This window comes from Mauremys reevesii, linkage group 5 (assembly GCF_016161935.1).
Source record: "Mauremys reevesii isolate NIE-2019 linkage group 5, ASM1616193v1, whole genome shotgun sequence".
In the NCBI taxonomy this organism is placed as follows: domain Eukaryota; kingdom Metazoa; phylum Chordata; order Testudines; family Geoemydidae; genus Mauremys; species Mauremys reevesii.
In genome coordinates this window covers 41,656,203-41,676,121 of record NC_052627.1, presented here as the reverse complement: position 1 = coordinate 41,676,121, position 19,919 = coordinate 41,656,203, and the positions used below count along the sequence as shown (strand labels likewise).

The window sequence follows — 19,919 nt, the reverse complement described above, 5'->3', positions numbered from 1 at the left end:
TCAGCTTTAAAAATTATGTTCTTAGCCTGATGGATGAACTGCTCTTTTTTCTAATTTAGCTTTTTTTGCAAGGGTGAAATATGTTTGATCACATGTGTAGTGCTACAGGAGAGTGTGTGTTAGTAGGTCACAGTCCATTTTCAAAGAGAAAGAGAAGCCCCCAAAACAAGTCACCAAATGTACTACACATTAGGTAAGACCTGCACTTGGTCTAACAATAACGTATGTTTTAAGATTCCTTTGTAGTCCCATTCCTTACTGCGTCAAAAAGTGCATCACCACAAGCATATTATTTTCTCTTTAAACAATAAACAAACAGTTTTATTTACTGTTGTCTTTTCAAGAGTGTGCATGTAGCTTCTGTACTGACATTTAAACTTTTAAGGCCGAGTAACTTGGAGAAAGATTCTATGCTGCAGAGGCAGGGTGGGGGGAGTGGGTGTGTTTTAAGAAGACTTCAGACTCCATTGCAAGTCAAAGTTTCTTCTGCAGATTCTAAGATGTTTGAGTATTTTGTTAAATAAAGCCAGGATCATTCCATTCCATGGCTGCTCTTTACCAAATTCGCATAAAACTAGCTCTGTTTTCCTAGTTAAGGCTTTTCTAACTACTTGGCACTAGTCTGCAATCTCAGCAGAGGCACCAAGGATAACACAGGCATAGAAAATTGATTACCATTTTTCATCCATAGGGTGATTCCTCCAGGTAAGTTTTAAAACACTTAGTTTTTTAAATGTAAAATGTTTTCTACCTCTCCACAAATCCACCCACCCACATTACACTTTTTTAAAAAAGAAACTGAAGAATTATTGAAGTACTTGCTACATATTTTGTGTTTAACAAATATTGTCTGTTGAGCTGCTATCTAGTTTCCTCGTTCTTTTTTTAACATAGTAATTTGGATAAAGTTTTTTCACTTTCAGACAACTCTAACATCTTTCTTCTTTGGTCTGACTGCAATCCCAGGTAGCACACATCAATGGGAGAAGATCTCTTTCCCATGCCTATTGACTGGGATTTTGGGGGTGTCTTCATAACTACATACGGCCGTCTCAAGTTAGTTACAGTAAAATGAATAGAAAACTGTATATCTCTTTAAAGCTGTCTTTCCATCTCTGACCACTCTAGTCAGCCTTCGCCATATTGTCCCCAAGATCCCCTCTTCCATTTCCTATAGACTTGCTTATCAAATCCCTAGATCCAGGTCATCCCCTTGGATATCCAGAAAGGTTTCTAGAGTTTATCATTCCAGACAGCACCCATCTGTGTGTGTCACATTATCCCCAAGTAGTCCTTTAAAAGGTAGATACACACAATAGGTGCCAATAAACATCTACTTATACTCTTCCTCAAAGAGATTGTTCAGGGAGGGGAAGAAGGTCCTTTAACAATGTTAAATAGCCCCCTTCATAAATGGATCTTACCTGATAGGCGAACTCCATTCCACATCTTTGTCTGGTATTAGAAAAATAATGTACAGACACATACGTAATATTTAAAGAGGGGCAGAATTAAGTTATTTACAAATACCAGCACCTCAAATGTATTATATACAAACCTGTTTCCCCCCATTATTCAAACAATTCAAGTAATGTTACATTATTCAAATGACCAATAAATAAAGTGGTCGGGTTATATTTTAGAAGGGAAATTCCCTGGAATCAAGACCCAGCTAAGGATGGTTTTCTGACAAGTTTATTTTGTCTGTCAACTTTGGTTGTCCTTCAGCTAAAAGTTTTGCAGCTCTTACTTGTGTGATTAGACCCATTATAATCAAAGGGACTATACGTGTGGTAAGGGCTATAGATTCACACCCTTTGGCCTGGTCTCAACTGGGGGAAAAGGTGTATTCTCAACTCAAGTTAGCTAGCTTGAGGTTAAAATCCTAATGATGACAAGGCAGGTTGTAATTTTCACAGAAGTTAGCAGATAGAGTTAAAGACTATATTCGGAGTCTGTTCTTTACTTAACCTGCTAACTCATGTGAAAACTACAGCCTGCCTTGTCATCACAAAGATTTTACCTCAAGTTGGTTATCTTGAGTTACCACCACCTTCCCCATCACCACCCCCACATGAAGACAGGGCCTTATATTGCAACATCCTCTAGAGAGGAACCTTAATGTATCTGTAAATTGCTGTGTACACTACGATACCATAGAAATTATAATAGCAATGTGATCATTGTTATATGCTATGGGCTAGAATTTGTTTCAGCAGTAAAACATAATGGCAGTTTGTATATAATAGCTTTATGACTAAAGATCCAAATTCCTGGTTGATATAAAAATATATTTGGACTCACTGAACAATAACCTATAGAAAGGGCAATATTGTCAACAGCCAGAACCCATTTGAAGTCACTAGGTGACTTCACATAGCACTGGTCACTCTGAGCTTCAGTGGACCACTATGTTGATCATCTCTCATACCGAATATGTGCTCCTGTTCTTTAAACAGGAAACATAATCTGAACTCCTGCACGTTTCTCCAGCTTGAAGCTGAGAATTCTAGTCAGATACTTCTGAAATAAAACCAAAAATAAATTGACAGTTGTTTCTTTGAATGAAAAGCAAATGTTGCAAAGACTGAAAGAACAAAATAAAAGATTAAAGTAAATACAACTTGAAAGAGCATTTGTTGCTCAACATGAGTCATTCCCACCATAGTTTATTTTCCCATAAACTCCTTACGCTCTTGCCCCAGCTCATTCCTTTTGTTGATGCAGTACTATGTGACTTCCATCACCCTCACCAAACAACTTAGAGCTTTGACACTAATGCCACATTACTGGCCAATCAGTGTAATCAAATTCTGAAAGTCCTATTGCCACTTTTGCAGTTCTTGCAATTGACTTAGTGCTGTTCTTCCATTAATTACACAGAGCATCTTGGAGAATGGCCCTTGATAAATAACGTGTCAAGAGTAAACAAAAGTCGTCAGCTTTCCCATAAATCCCTGAACATCTATGGATTTAGTAGTACTGCCTAAAGGAATTCATCCCATCTCTAAAAAATGAGAATTCTCCTATCCCTGTTTGGATTACTTGTGGCATTATACATTGAACTGATCTTATCAAAAGATCACTAAGGACAAAGGCTGACATTTTCAAAACTGTCTCTTTAAAGTGAGACATGTTACTGAGATGTGAGACATGACACTTAGGTGCCTAAGTGACTGTTTTTTGAAAGTACTGAGTGCTGAGCAGCACCTATTGACTCATGTCTTAAAATATTGGCCAAAATCTTACTATCAGACCTGAAACATAGCAAATAATAACTTTCCATCACTGCTTACAAAGGCCAAGGAGGCCACATTGGATGTTGTGGTGACCAAATGAGAACACAATGGTCAGTTTAATCACTGTCTACCTCTGTGTATGCGGAGAAACCATACAACTCTGTGTTCCCTAAGCATTATAATATTCTGGGTAAATATGAAATGAGAGGAATAAGATAGCTGATTTGCTGCTGTCCCATGCAATCTAGCTAACTTGTGGCATGGTAACATCAGGCAAGGCTATCAAAGACATGATAGAATGTGACCCCTTCTTTTTGCTTCACAATGATTATGACTTTTCTCTGCAAGAGAGAATGTACATGTATGTGCAAGTGCAAAGTGTTCAAAGCAAGCGTGTACAGAAGGCAACTCTGTATGTCATTTCTACTGTAACTGCAGATACTTGTTGAATGCGTTGGTGTTTCCCCAACAGCCTCCCTTGATTAAGTCCCTCAGCCTTAGGAAAATCCAACAACCTACTCTTTGAATGGCTACCAGGTAAGACAGACAACTTGCAAATGGTTGAAGAAACCATTATAATTAGACTATATTCAACACACCATTTTGAAAAGTGGCAAATTTTAGATTCTGGGTCTCCAAGGTATGTCTATTCTGCAACTGAAAGTATGATTGCAGCTCGGGTAGACATATCCGCACTTGCTTTCTTCTATCTAGCATGGCTAAAAATAGCAGTGACGCTGCAGTGGCACAGGCTCCAGCACATACTCTACAAGCCTGCTCAGTGCCCCCAGATATGTATTCATGTTCTTAGCCCCTGTTGAAGCCCACAGTCTTGTGGCTTCACTGCTATTTTTAGATTAAGGCTGTCTACTCAAGCTGCAATCACTCCTTCAATTGCAATGTCGATATACTGTAAGGCCATCTCTGACCCTTTTGGCAACATTAGGCCTTTATATCAACACAAACAGAGAGAAAAAGCCGCAGACATGTTACTGCTTTTCACCTGTATGACTGGATCACAAGTAAGTGACCGCAGACAGGGAAATGAAAATCTGGTAAACAGACATGGAAAAGTGAAATGCGTCAAATTATATTCTTATTGTGTCGTCAGAGCCGTTTAGGAGTTGTGGCAAGAAGTCTACAGAATGGGAGATTTCTGACGGTGAAGCCCGGTTGGGGTTTTTGGGACAGTTATATGTAAGATACCAAAGGAAAGGCTCAGAACGACTATCCCCACCTACAGTGTTTCTTTTCCTTTACATTTACGGTAACAATGGGCAACAGCTTTATTTTTTTTCAGTTCCCATTTACGATTCATTGTGAAACTTGGTAAGATTGGCCATGTTTGAATGTTACATTTATCGGCGCACTTGGTTATTTCTCTGAAAGTATATTTTCAGTATAAGTGATTAGAGGGTTAGAGGCGTACGTTGGGGTAGATTATGGGATAGAAGTGTTCTGGCATTCTTCTCCTCCCTCCCATCCCCCCATGATTTTCATTACTATATGTGAATGAGGCTGTGATGCCACAGTATCCTAATACTCAGACTCAGTACACTGACAAAAACAGATAAACTGATATATGAAATATCAGCAGAAGTTAATAATTTGATCCAAACATTAGTATTTGGCAATGAGTAAATCTGATATAACTTTGGCCCTTTGTTTTCAGTTTTTACCAAAAATATCACTGGTTTTATAAAATCCTTTATTTGTTTTTTACCAATTTTCACCCAAATTTTGGAAGTGCAGAACTCTCCAGACCCAGCTCCTCAGTCCAAAGGGAGAGGTGGTGGCCAGTAACCTGGGTTGTCTAGGGTACCAAAATGCTTTCAGTCCTTTTGGAGTGAGGAACCGTGTCAGAAGTATTTGAATTGTACTGGTGTACATACTGTTGTCAATCCCATGCTACCACGTACACATTACCAGCTTTACAGATAGAACAGATACTGATTCAAAGCAAATAACAGTTAGTGAACTACTTTTCAAGCTAAAATGGGTCAAAAATGAAAAACTGTATGTGACTACATTTCAGAGCAATAAGGTTTTTTTTTAACATTTTAAGAAAACAAAAACAGAAGAGTGATATTTACCTAGAAAACTGTTAAGTTAATTTTTTGCACTGATTTTTCACACATTTTTTGTAATATACACTGATACATTTAAACAAAATAAAAACCAAAAATAAAGTGCATTACATATAACAAATGTTGAAGGAAAACTGCAGTGTAATATGATATTGGTCTCAGCTAATTATAATCACTATAGTTAATTACAAAGCACAAGTCAGAGTTGAACTATTTTAAAATAGAAATAATAAATAATAAACCACCAAATGGAAACTCATCTGAAGAGTAGGCTAAGACATAATGTAATGATTACATTACAAGACAGAAGACTTTCAAAATTGTAAGGTACGTGTTAATTTAAAAAAATAATAAATATATAGCATTTTTAAATTAAACAAAGTCCTACGGAACTTAATTCACAACAATTGTGAACGTATTCCATTTACTCAGATATTCAGATTGAAACTGCGCTCCTTGGGCCATACTTTGAATGATGAGATTTGGCCTCCTACTAAAACATCTCAGTAAAAAATGTTACTGAGAGATCATTCACACTATTCCTAATTATGGAAATAGTAACAAATATTTATTATTGATTGAAACATGCAGTAAAGACCAGCTTCCAATAGGCACCACCATTTCTAAAAAAAATATTGTCAACTTTGGGGAAACTAACAATACATTTTCTTCACAACTGAAGACCATCCTTCCAGGAAATTAATTGTCTGGTTGCTGAAAGTGGTTTCAGTGTTCAAGGACACTTCTACCCCGATATAACGCTGTCCTCAGGAGCCAAAATATCTTACCACCTTATAGGTGAAACCATGTTATATTGAACTTGCTTTGATCCGCTGGAGTGCGCAGCCCCGCCCCCCGGTGCGCTGCTTTACCGCATTATATCCAAATTCATGTTATATCGGGTTGCGTTATATCGGGGTAGAGGTGTATATGTTTACATATGTTTAGGGCCAAATGTTAAGAATTCCAGTCTACCTGCTGGCTGATACAATTTGTAGCTGCATTTGAATTTCAGGCAAATATTGCTCCCACAAATTCAAATTCAAGGGCAAATCAGGTAGCTAGAGACACAAGTCATCTGAAATTTGCCCACATTTGAATATGTGGTAGCAAAAAATCACAAATGAAGTAGTAACAAGTGAAACATGTAGGCACAGACAGTGAGGCATGACTCAGTTATACCCCCATGCTTAGTACCATCCTTACCAACTCCTCTCCCATTTTACATCCTTAAAATACTTGAGGATAGCTCTCCTGTCCACTCTTAGTCATATTTATCAATGCTATCCATATTAAGGGGTAAGTTTTCAAATGCCAGGTTTCATTTGTGCACACGTAAAACTATGCTGGAACATACTTGTGTTCTCACTTGCCCAGAGCAAACACACGTGCACACAAACACTCATTTTAAATAGACTAACACCTGCATGTAATAATAATAAAATAATAATAGGAGATATACCTATCTCCTAGAACTGGAAGGGAGCTTGAAAGGTCATCAAGTCCAGCCCCCTGCCTTCACTAGCAGGACCAAGTACTGATTTTTGCCCCAATTCCTTCAAGGATTGAACTCACAACCCTGGGTTTAGCAGGCCAATGCTCAAACCACTGAGCTATCCCTCCCCTCTTATTGTGGGGAGTGTCAGAATTTGCAACCACAAAAACCTGGTGGGGGTTGAAAGTGCCAGTTGTAACACCTGCAAACATACAGAACTGAATGTACTGAAAGTGTTGGCATTTTTACAGCACACTGGCAAGGGTTAAAGGTGTTAAAGGGTGGGTGCAAGAATGTGCTTGCAATGTTTCATTCACATAAATGGAGATTGGGCAGAGGCCTGGATGAGAAGTTATCCCATGGTCCCCCAGAACTGAACACTGTATTTCCACCCCCTCTTTCTATGTGACTCTGCATACAAGCCACAGATCACATAATTGCCATTTCTGTTGCCATATTGAATGGGAAATGCATGTCAAATTTGCTGTCCACTATTCTCCTGGCAAAGGGTCTTGTTTGGCTTTATTGTTCTCCCATTGAATATCCATGATTCAGGTATATGTCCCCAGATGTAGTTTTCCAAGGTGTATTCCATTTTATATATTTTTAACCTTGTCCTGTTTTATTATTTCTCTGTCCTCTTTGGTAATTAATTGAGTTTACTGCCTCCTCTCTCTGCATATTGAAAATAAATCATTACTCTCTGAGTACTGCTGACCCCTTTGATAAAGAACAACATTAAAACGGATTGTAGTTGCCAGGGACAGAACATTTGATGAAAAGTAAGTTTTAAAACCTGGCTGTAATAGCTGGTGAAATATTATAGCTGATTGCAGGCTGCAAGTTCAACCTCAATCAAAACACATAGTGGTAATGCTTTCAAGGACCCTTCCCTGAGGGGAAAATTCTCCTATTCATCCCACAATGCAAATCTCATTGCTGATATTTTCTCAACAGTGCAGATTTCCCATCAGAGATCCCTACCCATTTGCTACATGGATGAGAGTGGAGAGTTTATTCATCTTCACAAAGATTGCTTTGTAGTTCCCCAAATAATTACCACTTTCTCTGGGAAAATATCACACATTGTTCAAGGCCAATACACAGTACACAATAACCAATTTATAAGTCATCTTATTATGGAGACACCTGGAAAGGGCTCTCTAAGGTTTCATGCTAAAATGAGCCAGAAATTCCAGTTTTTGCATAAGTGGATTATTGGTGAGAAATTTTAGAGTGCTAGAAAACATAAAAGGCATAAAAACTATATAGTGTCTTTGATTTCTCTTCATAAAGTTTTTAGTAGAATGTCTTTGAAATTGAGTTCTGGTTGAATTATTTCTTTAGCAGTCTGAATTTTTTTTTTTTTTGTAAAATGTATCTACAAAAGATTTGGTTGACCGGTGTATCCTGAATAAATCTGCTGCAGCATGTAAGTTTTTTTAAAATCGGATTTACAGTCAGTTTTGGCAGTTATCCATCGTGACCAAATTTTATCTACAGCAATTGTCAATGCATACGTTTTACACACATGTGCATAAACTTTTTTGCTGTGCATATACATTTTCATATGCAGCCACATAAGAAATTATATGCAGGTGCCGATGGATAAAATTTTCTGTGACGAGATAAAAGTATAGATGCTGACAGAGATCTGCTTCCCTTCACCACCATATAAGCATTAAATGAAGCTTGGAAATTAAGTCACAAAAAGTTTCATTGTGAAGCAGTTGATTGTTATACAAATATATACCTGACAAAAACTGACAAAAGGAAGGGATGAAATTGTTAAACAACCTACCACTAAACAGCCTCTCTCCTCAGCCCACAACTACCATTCACCACAGACCTCCCTCACACTGCACACCTTAACTCTGCCCCTCGTAGGGGTGCCAACCTTCTATTGTACCCTTTACCACACTATCTCCTTCCAATACAACACACTTCTATGCTAAACATCCACAACGGAGTTGGAAGGCAGGTGCCCCTGGGGGGGGAAGGTTAGGGTTATAAAGCTTTGTCTGTAGTGTACATTAGTTGTGGCAATGGTAAAGTATGTGCCTATAGGTTGAAGAGAAGAGGGAAAATACTATATATAACTTTTCATTTCTTTTGTAGGTTACCAGGTACAGTGCGTGTGTGTGTGCATGTAGAACAACCCTACATTTATGTAATCATTTTGAAAGACAGTCTGAGGAAAAGATAATGCTTACTTAAATTTTATACTTACAACCTTTATTTAAATTATCTGTACCTTGTTATAACCCTGGGTGAGCTCCCTGTCCTAGACGATCACCTCATTACTGTATTAGACTTACGCTTGACACTTGATCAGTCCAAAAATAATTGGTCAATTTAACTGATCAAATATTGGTCAAATATTGTCAAACAATGTCAAAAATGTTCCAATATGTTAAAGCGCTAATTTATTATAACAGTAACAAAAGAGAGTAAGACTTTATGGCCTACAATATGCTTAGTCTTAGTTAGGCCTACTTGAAAAAAAACAACAACAAAACAAAAAACCCCCACCAAGCTACTTAAAATAACTCAGTTAACTCAGAAAAATGTAAAAACACAATGAAATGAAGTTCTTAAAAAAAATGAAAGAATGGCACCATGCTTAATCAAAAAGGTACTATAGGCCTCAAATCTCTAGAGATATACAAATCTATTGAAAAACAACAATTTCCTGTTTGCAAGACCCTGCCTCAGTCTCTTCACCCTCCTGAGAGTCCTCTGGGTCTTAATCAGTGTCTTCCAGGTAGTCCAAAATTCTTTTGCTTTCCCTCTCCCCTTCTATCCAGTCCTGTCTTCTGCTTCTGGTCTGCCTCTGCTTGAGCACATGCAGAAGCCAGACATGCCAAACCCATGGGAAAAAAACACAGAAATTGGGCTTGTTTTTGGCTTAACTGGCTTGTGTGTTGCTTGTTGGCTAGTAGCTTTTTTTCGGATCGGCTCCTGGCAAGCAGGGACGGGGGCAAGCAAAGGCAAGTGGGGAAAGAGTCAAGGGTCCATAGGGGGCCCACCACAGTCGCAGACTGCATGCCAGGGAGGATCTTGTCACATAGAATGTTGGGGTTCTTAAGGATTGGCTTGTTTGGGGCTTGTTTTGAATAGGATTTGCTTGATCTTTGGCTTACTGTGAAAGTCTGGGGTGCTTATTTACCATGTGAAAGTTGGCAACTGTGGCAGAAGCCCTCCCGATAACAAGCGCAGTTTTGGCTGAGTCCCGGCGTGAGATCTCATGGCTCACTCATACAGCATTCATGTGCACAGCTCCCTTCTTCACGAGGGTGGGAGTGGATCTGACAAAATATATTAGCAAAGTCAATTGTCCTTGGCTGGTAGTCTCCATTGTCCTGCTAGAGGAAGGTTATTCAATTGTTCATGGTCCTTAATGTCTGTCCCATTCACAGGAAGACACCCAGGTGCCAGTCCCCCTGCCACTATCACAGGATGTCTGAGGCAGTGATCCATCCAAACAACCATATGAATATAAACACTCTCTTTATGAAGAGAGTTCATAAAAATCAAACTCACTATTACCAATTCTTGTGATTTTTTTTTGTATGTTACATGATTTGAGCAGGGGCATGCTTGAGGGAAAATGCCCTTCAAGGGGAATAGCAGCCAATTTGGGCTGCTACGGCAGGCAGGCAGAACTCTCTCTTCCTCCCCTAAGGAGCTGACTTCCTTCTCACAGGATGGGAGAGGGGAGGAGGGAGCAGAAAGAGCCCAGAAGCTCAGAGTTGCTCTGCTCCCACCTTCCCCTCCCCTCTCATGAGTAAGGGGAACAGCTCCTCCCCACTCCCCTCTCCCTCCCTGCAACACCAAGCCTGGGAGAAGGGATGAAGAGACCCTGCAGCTGTAGGAGGCACAGAGTTCAGGCTCAGGGAACAGAACTGATGGGAGGCAAATGGGGAGACAGGAAAGAATGGGGGGCAGGTGTGACTGAGAGGCAGACCTGGTGTGGGGACAGAATTCATTGCTGGGTAAGAGGATGAACAGGTGTTGGCGTGAGAGCTCCTGTATCAGGCCAAAACATTTCCCAATCAATTTGGGAGAGTTGACAACACTAATTGTCTCACACACACACACACGGAATGGGTAAGGGAAATTCAAAATGAAGAGATAGACCAGAAACACGATTTTGGGGGTCTGCCTCATGATTTTTGAACTTTTGGGATTGGCAATACTGCAAATTGGAATTCATACATTTACAAAGATTCCCACATTGTCACGTCCTTTATTATAAAAGATAGGAACATAGACATTGCAATATGGGATCAGACCAATGGTCTGGTCCAATAGCTTGTTTCTGACAGGGGCCAGTATCAGATGGCTTTGGATGAGGATAAAAGAAACCCCCAAACACACACTTATGGAATAACCTGTTTATATAGGAAGTTTCTTCCTAACCCTTATGAGTCAGTGGTTGGCTTATGCCTCGCTCGTGGTACTTTATATGCTTTCCCCACCTCTCCCCCACTTTAAGTCCTTTTACTGTGGATGTTCTCATTATCCATATACAGGTCTAATTCCTTTTTAATTTTGCTAAGTTCTTGGCCTCAGTGATATCTTGAGGCAATGAGTTCCACTAGTTAACTATGCATTGTATCAAGAGTATTTCCTTTTATCAGTTTTAGATGTGTTTCTCTTAGCATTTATTTTAAAATTCATTCCATCAGATAAAGTTTAAGCAGTGGAAAATATATAGAGAAAAATATAACTGCACATATACTATGTATTTTGGATTAGCCAGTTAAAATGTCTTACTACATTTTTAACTGTAGGGTGTGTTCTTAATGTTAAGATATATTCTGAATTATCTCTGGGAAAGTGTAATTAACAAAAAGGACTCTAAATTATATAAATAGTATTCAGTAACCAACAATTAAATAAAAGAACACCTCCCAGGATGAATCAATACATCTGCTAGGACATTTTCAAGTAAAATGATACCACATTGCCAGAATGCGAACCACAGAATTGCCTCTCAGATGATAATCCAGTGAGCATATGAATTTGAGAAACCTCATTTAGACTTTCTACAGTGAATCATCTTTTTTTATTTTTAGTTGGGGGTTGTAGAGAGGGTGAATCATCCTATTCTGAAATTATTTCCTGTTTCAGTACATTACAACTTTGTATTCTGTAACATCTTTTGAACACACTGTTGCCTGGTGCTTTAAAAATGAAATAATGCAATTGCAGAGTTAAATCAATTCCAGCAACAAAAAGAGAAAAATTAACAAGTATAGGGAAGGGAGGACATTCTTCTGTCTGAGATTTTTTGAAATAGAGACTCAATGAGACCGAGATATACAGAAAGGCCTTTCCTGAAATGCAGAAGAGAAAACTCTTGCACCAGAAATGGTGAGATTATGAAAGTGCATGGAGGCAGCTAATATTAGGTGAACAGAGGTAACTGAAGAACAAAATACATGTAGGATTTTAAAAGCCAGGCAGGCAATTTTGAATTATTTTCTCAAATGAATAGAGTTAATGGAGATGTTTAAGCAGATTGAGAGTGTTGTGGTCATGTTTCTTTTGCAGTAGCTGGGAAGTAGTGTTCTACAATGTACTAGAGTCAAAAATGCTGAGAGTTGAAGGAGTGGAAGATGTGGATGAAGATTTCAAAGAAGTCGAGCTGAGGCAGTGGATAATATTATAGAGGTATTAATAGGCAGTTTTGGCCCTACACGAAGGAAAGTACAAATTCAGGGTTAGGGGTGACAAAGTTTACAGAGAGTAGAGACTGACAGAAGGTCTAAATCTCGGTCAAGGCTTTTAATATTGTGTACTGTAGAGATAAGATGGACATGTAAGCCCTGTTAATCACGCTCATCACCCCATCTCAATAGTTGGTGTACTCTAAATGCAAAGCTTTAGAGACAAATGAATTTTGTTCACACTGCTTCATAAAGCTATAAATAGCATTTGAGGTACAAATGCCCCAGGAGATACATAATGAAGCCATCAACTCTAGCCAGAAACCTTTACACAAGGTTTACTGAAAGTCAACCATATTAAAAGTCCCCTTACATTTTCAGAGATTATGCCTGAATTTAATTTCTATCTAGTTCTCTCTCTCTGATCATTTCTCTCATGCTCATTACTTTTTGTATCTGTATATCTTACAGTATTTATATCACAAGTAAATATAGGAAAAATAGTCAAACACATATTATGGCCACAGGATGTATCAGTATATCCACAAGATGTGATTGCTCAGATTTAACAGTTACATCAGCTTGAGAGAAAAATTCGTGCAACCTAGCAGTTTACCCTTCATCTTGTATACCAGCAAAAATCTAGCAATAAAAGTATACTTTGGAAGTTGGTTTGTTGTCTCTTAGGGTTGTTTGTGTGCTCACATCGGCCAAATCTCCTTCTCCAACAACGTATGATATAGGTGAGAAAACTGAGGTACAGAGAGATGAAAAGATTCGCCCTAGGTTTTACAGTTGAGTCAGTGTGAGATCCTGGAATGTAAACCAATAAGTAATGATCATAAATAGCATGCAAAAGATGACTATTAAAGCTTTTACAGTTTTTTTTCAGATTCTCTTTATGATGGTTTACTCCTCTCATTACAATCATTGCATGCTGAACGTGCTCCACGTAGTGCAGAATATGGAGTAGACCAAGGAATCGCCCCATATTAAATATAAAAAATGTGTTGCTGCCTCCTATGTATGTCAACCGTGTGCCTACACAAGTAGGCGTCAATATAAGCAGCCTTCAGTGAAAACTGTACTCTCACTGGCCACAAGCCACCCTCAGAGTCAATGAATGTAGCAATTAAGTGCGTCTTTGGAGAAAAAATAATAATCAGAAAATTGTGAATTTAAAAGGCACTTACTTTTCTCACAGATTATGGCCTGTCAGAAAACAAGTTTCCCTACCCCAATTACCCCATACCACTTTTTATTTTATTTGTTTAAGAACAGCTACTAGGTAAGCCACAATCCAGTCAGGCCCACTGATTGAAGAGGATCTGCTTCTTGTATATCTGGCTGTGTTACACACACAAAAAAATCCCAGATATATTTAATAAGGCATGATGGTCAGTGGATTGCAGATATCTATATGTAATTCCGAATCCTCACGTAGTGCAATTGCTAAGCTTAATTGGCTGTGTGATCCTATTACAGTCATCCTTGTCTGTCCTGCTCCTTCCCTCCTGTTGGTTACTCATTTATTATGTCTTGTCTTAAATTAGTCTGCAAGCTCTTCAAGCAGGAACTGCATTTTCCTGTGTGTTTATATAATACCAAGCACAATGGACCCTAATCCTGCATGATATCCCTTGGTACTAATGCAGATAAACAATACTACATGCATTACATTGTTCTTGGCTTCACAGGTTAGGAGGAAGCTTCACAATGCACTAACATTTTTGTTTCTGAAAAAGCAGTTGGGTTTACCATTGCCTGTAAAACATTTTTAAAAAAATGAACTACTGTTTTAAAAACTATTTGCTTTAAAACAATATTATTTAAGTTTATAAAACAAATACAGCATCGTTCTAGGCACCTTTGACGTATGTTAAAAGACAATTATAGAGGTCTGTAATTCCAATAAGTAATCCCAGCCATCTCCCCAAAGCTATAATCATTTGATGGGAAACCTTCCCCACCTGCAAAAGCCTCCTCACTATACCCCAAAATATCAACCTTGCTATGCCTCTCCCTCGCCCCCCACCAAAAAAGATTACTAGTTTCCCTTTTTTAGAAGGCATATTCTGTTTGTGAGACAGACTCAATTTTGAATTTGAAGACTTCAGCATGTTTGAGTTTTTCAGCAGAATGAGAAGCTCTTTGTTTTAATTTACTTCCTACTGTATCCTCTTGGTTCTTGCATTTAACTGAACGAAGGCTATACGCCTTCACAAATTTCCATTTACACGGAATTCTACCAGTTTAATCAAAGTGAAACATAAGGTACTGTTATGGTCCTTGTACCTTAAGATTTCCTTACTGATAACCCACAAACAGTCCGTTAACCCATTGCATCATTCAGAAGAATAAACAACCTGGGCTCGGCACACAGGAAGTTAGACAAAAAGGAAATAGAAAATATTAGTTTTAAAATATACACATATATATTTTGACCTATGCACAGTTCAAACTGACATTTCTTCATATACAAGACTGCCCCTTGGAAGAAGAAACAGATTCTTTGAGGAGAAAACTATGACTTTCAATTTTTTTTTTAAATTATGAACATTTTAATATAAAACATTTTTGCTAGGTTTGAATACTGTGGAGACCAAAAATTTAATTGATAGAAAAAACAGTAAGACAGTCTTAACTATGGAGTTGCTGGCATCCTCCATGATAAACACAGAGAGAGATGGTCTATTGTCCTTACTTCTACAAGTAGCATCTTTCACGCATCTTTCTAAGCCTTCTTTTGGCTTAACAATGAACTTATTTATTTGTACTACATTACAGCCTAGGAGCCCTAATCACAGACCGTTGTTCTAGGCACTGTACAAACAGAGAACAAAAAGATGGTCCCTTCCTCAAGGAGTATAAATATAGGTGACGACAGACGGATATTGACAGACGGGAGTACAAGTGAACAATGAGACAACATTGGTCAGCAGCATCAGCAGTGGTCTCAGCACAGTAACTGCTTAACTTCTCTCAAGTTTTACGTAGGCATCATTGCAAAGGAGGGATATGAAGGTGGCTAATGAGGTAGCTCTATGGGAGTTTATAGGGAGTGCCTCCCAAGTTTGAGGGGGCTGCATGGGAGAAAGGTGCTTGTTTGAAAATTTAACAAATGAGTGATGGAGCTGGCGTCATAGGCCTATCGGACGGGAGCAGATAGCTTGATAAAGAATGATAGATGGGGGGAGGAGGGGCTTGACTGCAAATGACCTTGATAGTGAACACAAAAAGCTTATGTTTAATGCAACAGAGAAGGGGAAGCCAGAGGAGGGATTCAAAGAGAGGGAGTGATATGGTCAAAGCAAAGGGCTAGGACAATGATCTTTGCGGGGGGCATTCTGAATGGATGAGTGAGGCACAACTACATTTGTCAAAGCCAGAGAAAAAGATATTGCAGTAATCGAGACACAAGATTGCGAGAGCATGAACAAGAGTTTTAGCTGTGTGGATGGATAACAAAGGCCATGTCTTAGAGATGTTATGCAGAAAGAATCAGGAAGATTTAGACATAGCCCAGATGTGAGGATTAGAGAGCAGTCAGAGTAGAAGATGAAACCATGGTTACAGGCCTGAGTAACAGGCAGGATGTTGTTGTTGTCTACAGTGATTGAGAAAAATAAGTAGGTGAGAGGAGTACTTGGAAGGGAAGATTAGGAGCTCTGTTTTAGCCATGTTTAGCTTCAGCTGATGGCTAGAAACCCACAAGGAAATGTCAGAAACAGGCCGAGATTTTAGTTTGGCCAGAAGAAGCGAGGTGTGAAATAGTGAAGTAGATCTGTTCATCATCAGCATAGAGATGATAGCTGCATGTGTGTTTGCAGATGAGATTACCTAGATTTAAGGTGGAGAGAGAGAGAGAAGAGAAAAGGAACCAAGACAGAGCCCTATGGAACTCCTACAGAAAGCTGGAACGTGGATGTAGATCCTCCTCCAAAAAACACACTGAAGGGGCAATTAGAGAAGTAAGAAGCAAATCAGGAGATGACAATCACAGAAGTCAAGGGAGTACCAGTTGCTAAGAAGAGTATGGTTGACTTTATATCATTATATAAATGATCAGCACATCTGATTGTCATTCCATGCCTCTGGGAGGTTATTTTGTCTTAGCACTGCTGTTAAGAATTTGCTAGTTGATGAAGCTGGGGATACCTTTGGCTATCTGTTGAAGATGGAAGTGAAAGCCTTATGAAGCATTCGAGCATGTTGTTAGCAACATGAAGATGGTAAGAAATGCATATGCCTGTCCTCTTAATGCCTCCTTTCCATGCTTTTAAGTTCCCAGGTGGATGGAGTGTGTCCTGGTGCAACTTTACTGTCACTAAAGGTAATTTTTGTCAAGGAAAAGATGAGCTGCATCTATATGGGAATCAGAAGGAGAAACTGTCCTGCTGAAGCTGCTCCTATGTCAACCCTGAAGAGTGCACATGTTCAAGATGCACCTCAGTAAATTTGTTGTTAAAATTTACCCCCCCTTATGAAAGTAAGTACACCAAGAGCAACCCTCCATGTTCAGCAGTAATGAGGTAACCAGTGAGCAGGTGGGAACTTCTGTGAAGGAGTCTGAAACGCTCCATGGCATGTCATGGATTTCCCCAAATTGGATATAGCCAGGAGTAGCTGCAGGGTGAGCATACTGCATTATACCAGCAGCTCTGCCTATAGTTCTCCTCCTTCCCAGCCAATGTAAAGCATACCCCTCATCTTCAAACCCACCAATATGGGACACCTGTATGTGGGACAGATACCATTTGGATTGAACCCATGAGCTCCACAGCTATAACACATGAGACTTTACAGCTTGTGCTAAAAAGAACTGAACACACAAGCTGAGTTATCACAGACTCAGCCTCTGTGGATGCGGCACACAGGGGACAACACACACATTAGCAACTGGGTTATCCAGGCAAAAGGTGTGGCAAATGTTTGAGTCACCAAATGCACATTTCACTTAATAGTATACAGATTAAAGCAGGTTCTATACTTAAAATTCTAGGATAAAGTGTTTTTTTCCCCACTGTGAGAATCACGTACAACCATGTCACTCACCCCACACATTAACCAAGAACAGTTTAAAACCCCAGAGTCTTCAGGTACCTATCTCAGGTCCTTATCACTTGAGCTACACGAGTAATCACTATGTCCTTTCTAAACCAGCCATTAGAGAAGGACTTGGCACACACTTTCCCAGTGGACTACATAACTAGTTATTAGTCAGCAGAAGAATATTGGTGATCAGGAATCCTGGAGCCCATCCCTGATCCCTGGAAAGGAGTGTTGTTTATTGTGGTTAGAGATTGGATTATCCAAACTGGTTTAGTCACTCTGAAAGACAGTGTAGTGCAGTGAATAAGCTTGGGGTTCATCATGTTTAGAAACCTGACTTCTGAACGAGCGGTGACATTGCTTAAGGCCTATGCTCACTTATTTAAAAACAATGTAGACACTCTTCCTGAACTGATTTTCAGGTTGGGATTCATGGCTGTAGTTGATGAGCATAGGGTATTGCCCAGGAATTTGAACTTCTGGTCTCCTCTTTCACAGTTCAGGGAACTTAACTGTAGGCTACTGGGGCAGTTGATAAGTCTGTGTCTATACAAGGACACTCAGGAAAGTTCAGTTGATTTGTCTTAAATGTGTGATGATAATGCATGTAAATTAGAACATTTTTAACCCCATTGTGGAAACTCTCAGAGGCTTGGCCCATACTTAAAACATACTGGCATAACTATGTCACTCAGGGGTGTGAACCCCCCATCCCCGGCATAGCTGTCCTGACAAAACCCCCACTGTAGAGTCAGCTATGCCAGCAGAAAGAGTGCTTCTGTCAGCATAGACAATGCCATTCAGGGAGGTAGTGTTCCTACACCAGCAGAAAAACTCCTTCTGTCAGCATATACGGCATCTACACTAAGGGGCTCCGGCAACAGACATGGCCTGTGTCTACACTACAAACTTTGGTTGATGCAAGATAGGCCAGAATAAAGTTGCTGCAGTTAGTATATCACTCATGCAGAGGTGCATATTTGGCTCCTTCTGTTGGCTATGCTTGTATTCATCATGAGTGCTTGTGTCCATGCACAGTGTGGTACAACTCACCATTGGCGGGGCACTGTACTTTGGGAAATTCTGGCAATGCACAATGGGCAGAAATGAGTCATGAAGGGGAGCCTGGGCACAAGGGGTCAAGTTCCCATCATGTAACTTTTCCCATCCATAGTACCATCTAGATCCCATAATTTCCACCCCTTTTTTAAAAAAAGCCCACAAACCTGCACAGCACTTTTTGCTGTCTGCCATCTCACTACTGTCATGAGCATTGCAAACACAGGACACATGATACGCCAGTATCTGCAGGGTCAAAAGAAGAATCACAGAAATGGGGGACATGACACTTTCATGGAGGACTGATTGCTGTGGAACATAGTGGAAGCACTTCAAGGTTGTGGGTAGCAGTCACAGAGCAGCTGTAAATGGTGGAGTGCTGCTCCTAGGCCTAAGAAACAAGCGCAGACTGGTGGGATTGCATCATAATGTAGGTTTGGTATAATGAGCAGTGGCTGCAGAACTTTCAGCTATGCAAGGCCACATTCTTGGATCTGCTCATCCCAGCCCTCTAACACAGGGACCTCAAGATGAGAGCTGTGCTGCCAGTTGCGAAGTGAGTGGTGATGGCACTCTGGAAGCTTGCAACATCAGTGGGAAATCATTTTGGAGCCGGAAAATTAACAATGGGTGTGCAGTAGGGCTACTCACCTCACATGAGCACCCTGGCCAGCAGGTGTGTCTGCATCTGCACTCTCTCAACTTTGCTCTGCTTGCGGTGACCCCTGTTGATGGTTAAACTTCTTGAGCAGGTTTTCAGTGACTTGGCCCTCTGCTGAGTCAACCACAGGCTGTAGGTGTACAAACAAACAGACTCATTCCAAGGTACAAGTCCAATAGGGCCTCTCACACTGTCCTCTGCAACATCTTGGTCCATGGCCCTGTCTCTGGGCTTGGTTCTCAATCAGTCTATCAGGGCCTATTACATTAGCCTCAGCCCCTCCTGGGCTAGCGTCCAATGGTACCTGTTCTGAAGCAGTGCCCCAGGGCCCCTCCCTGATGACTCCTCACTCCATAGCGAGCTTTCCTGACACCAGCTCTCCAGCTGAGTCACTAGTTCAGTTCCAGCCCCTTCTAGTTCATCTAAACACTGTCCCTCTTCAGGGTCTTCTGTGTGTGGCAGGTGCACTCCACTACTCCAGGTCCCAACTCAGGAACTCTATAAGGTAGGAGGGACCCTATAAGTTCCCTTTAACTATCTGCTGCTTTGTTTTCCTTGGGCATTTCCCCTCTTAGTCCCAGCACCTTCAACTTCACCCTTACATCAGAGCTAAAGTCTTGCTTAACACCCAGTTATCAGCCTGGAACACCA

The 19,919-nt window shown here is 40.0% G+C and overlaps 1 protein-coding gene and 1 long non-coding RNA gene across 2 annotated transcripts in view; one reads left to right on the top strand and one right to left on the bottom strand.

The window, feature by feature from the left end:
• The window catches only part of IL21 (interleukin 21), a 64,558-nt gene that overhangs the window by 8,012 nt on the left and 36,627 nt on the right, over positions 1-19,919 (top strand). The window lies entirely within an intron of this gene.
• LOC120406762 lies at positions 11,823-19,906 on the bottom strand. The gene is made up of 3 exons (XR_005599564.1): positions 19,871-19,906; positions 19,259-19,398; positions 11,823-13,309 (listed from the first exon to the last, which is right to left on the bottom strand). It is a non-coding gene; the product is annotated as an uncharacterized LOC120406762 (long non-coding RNA).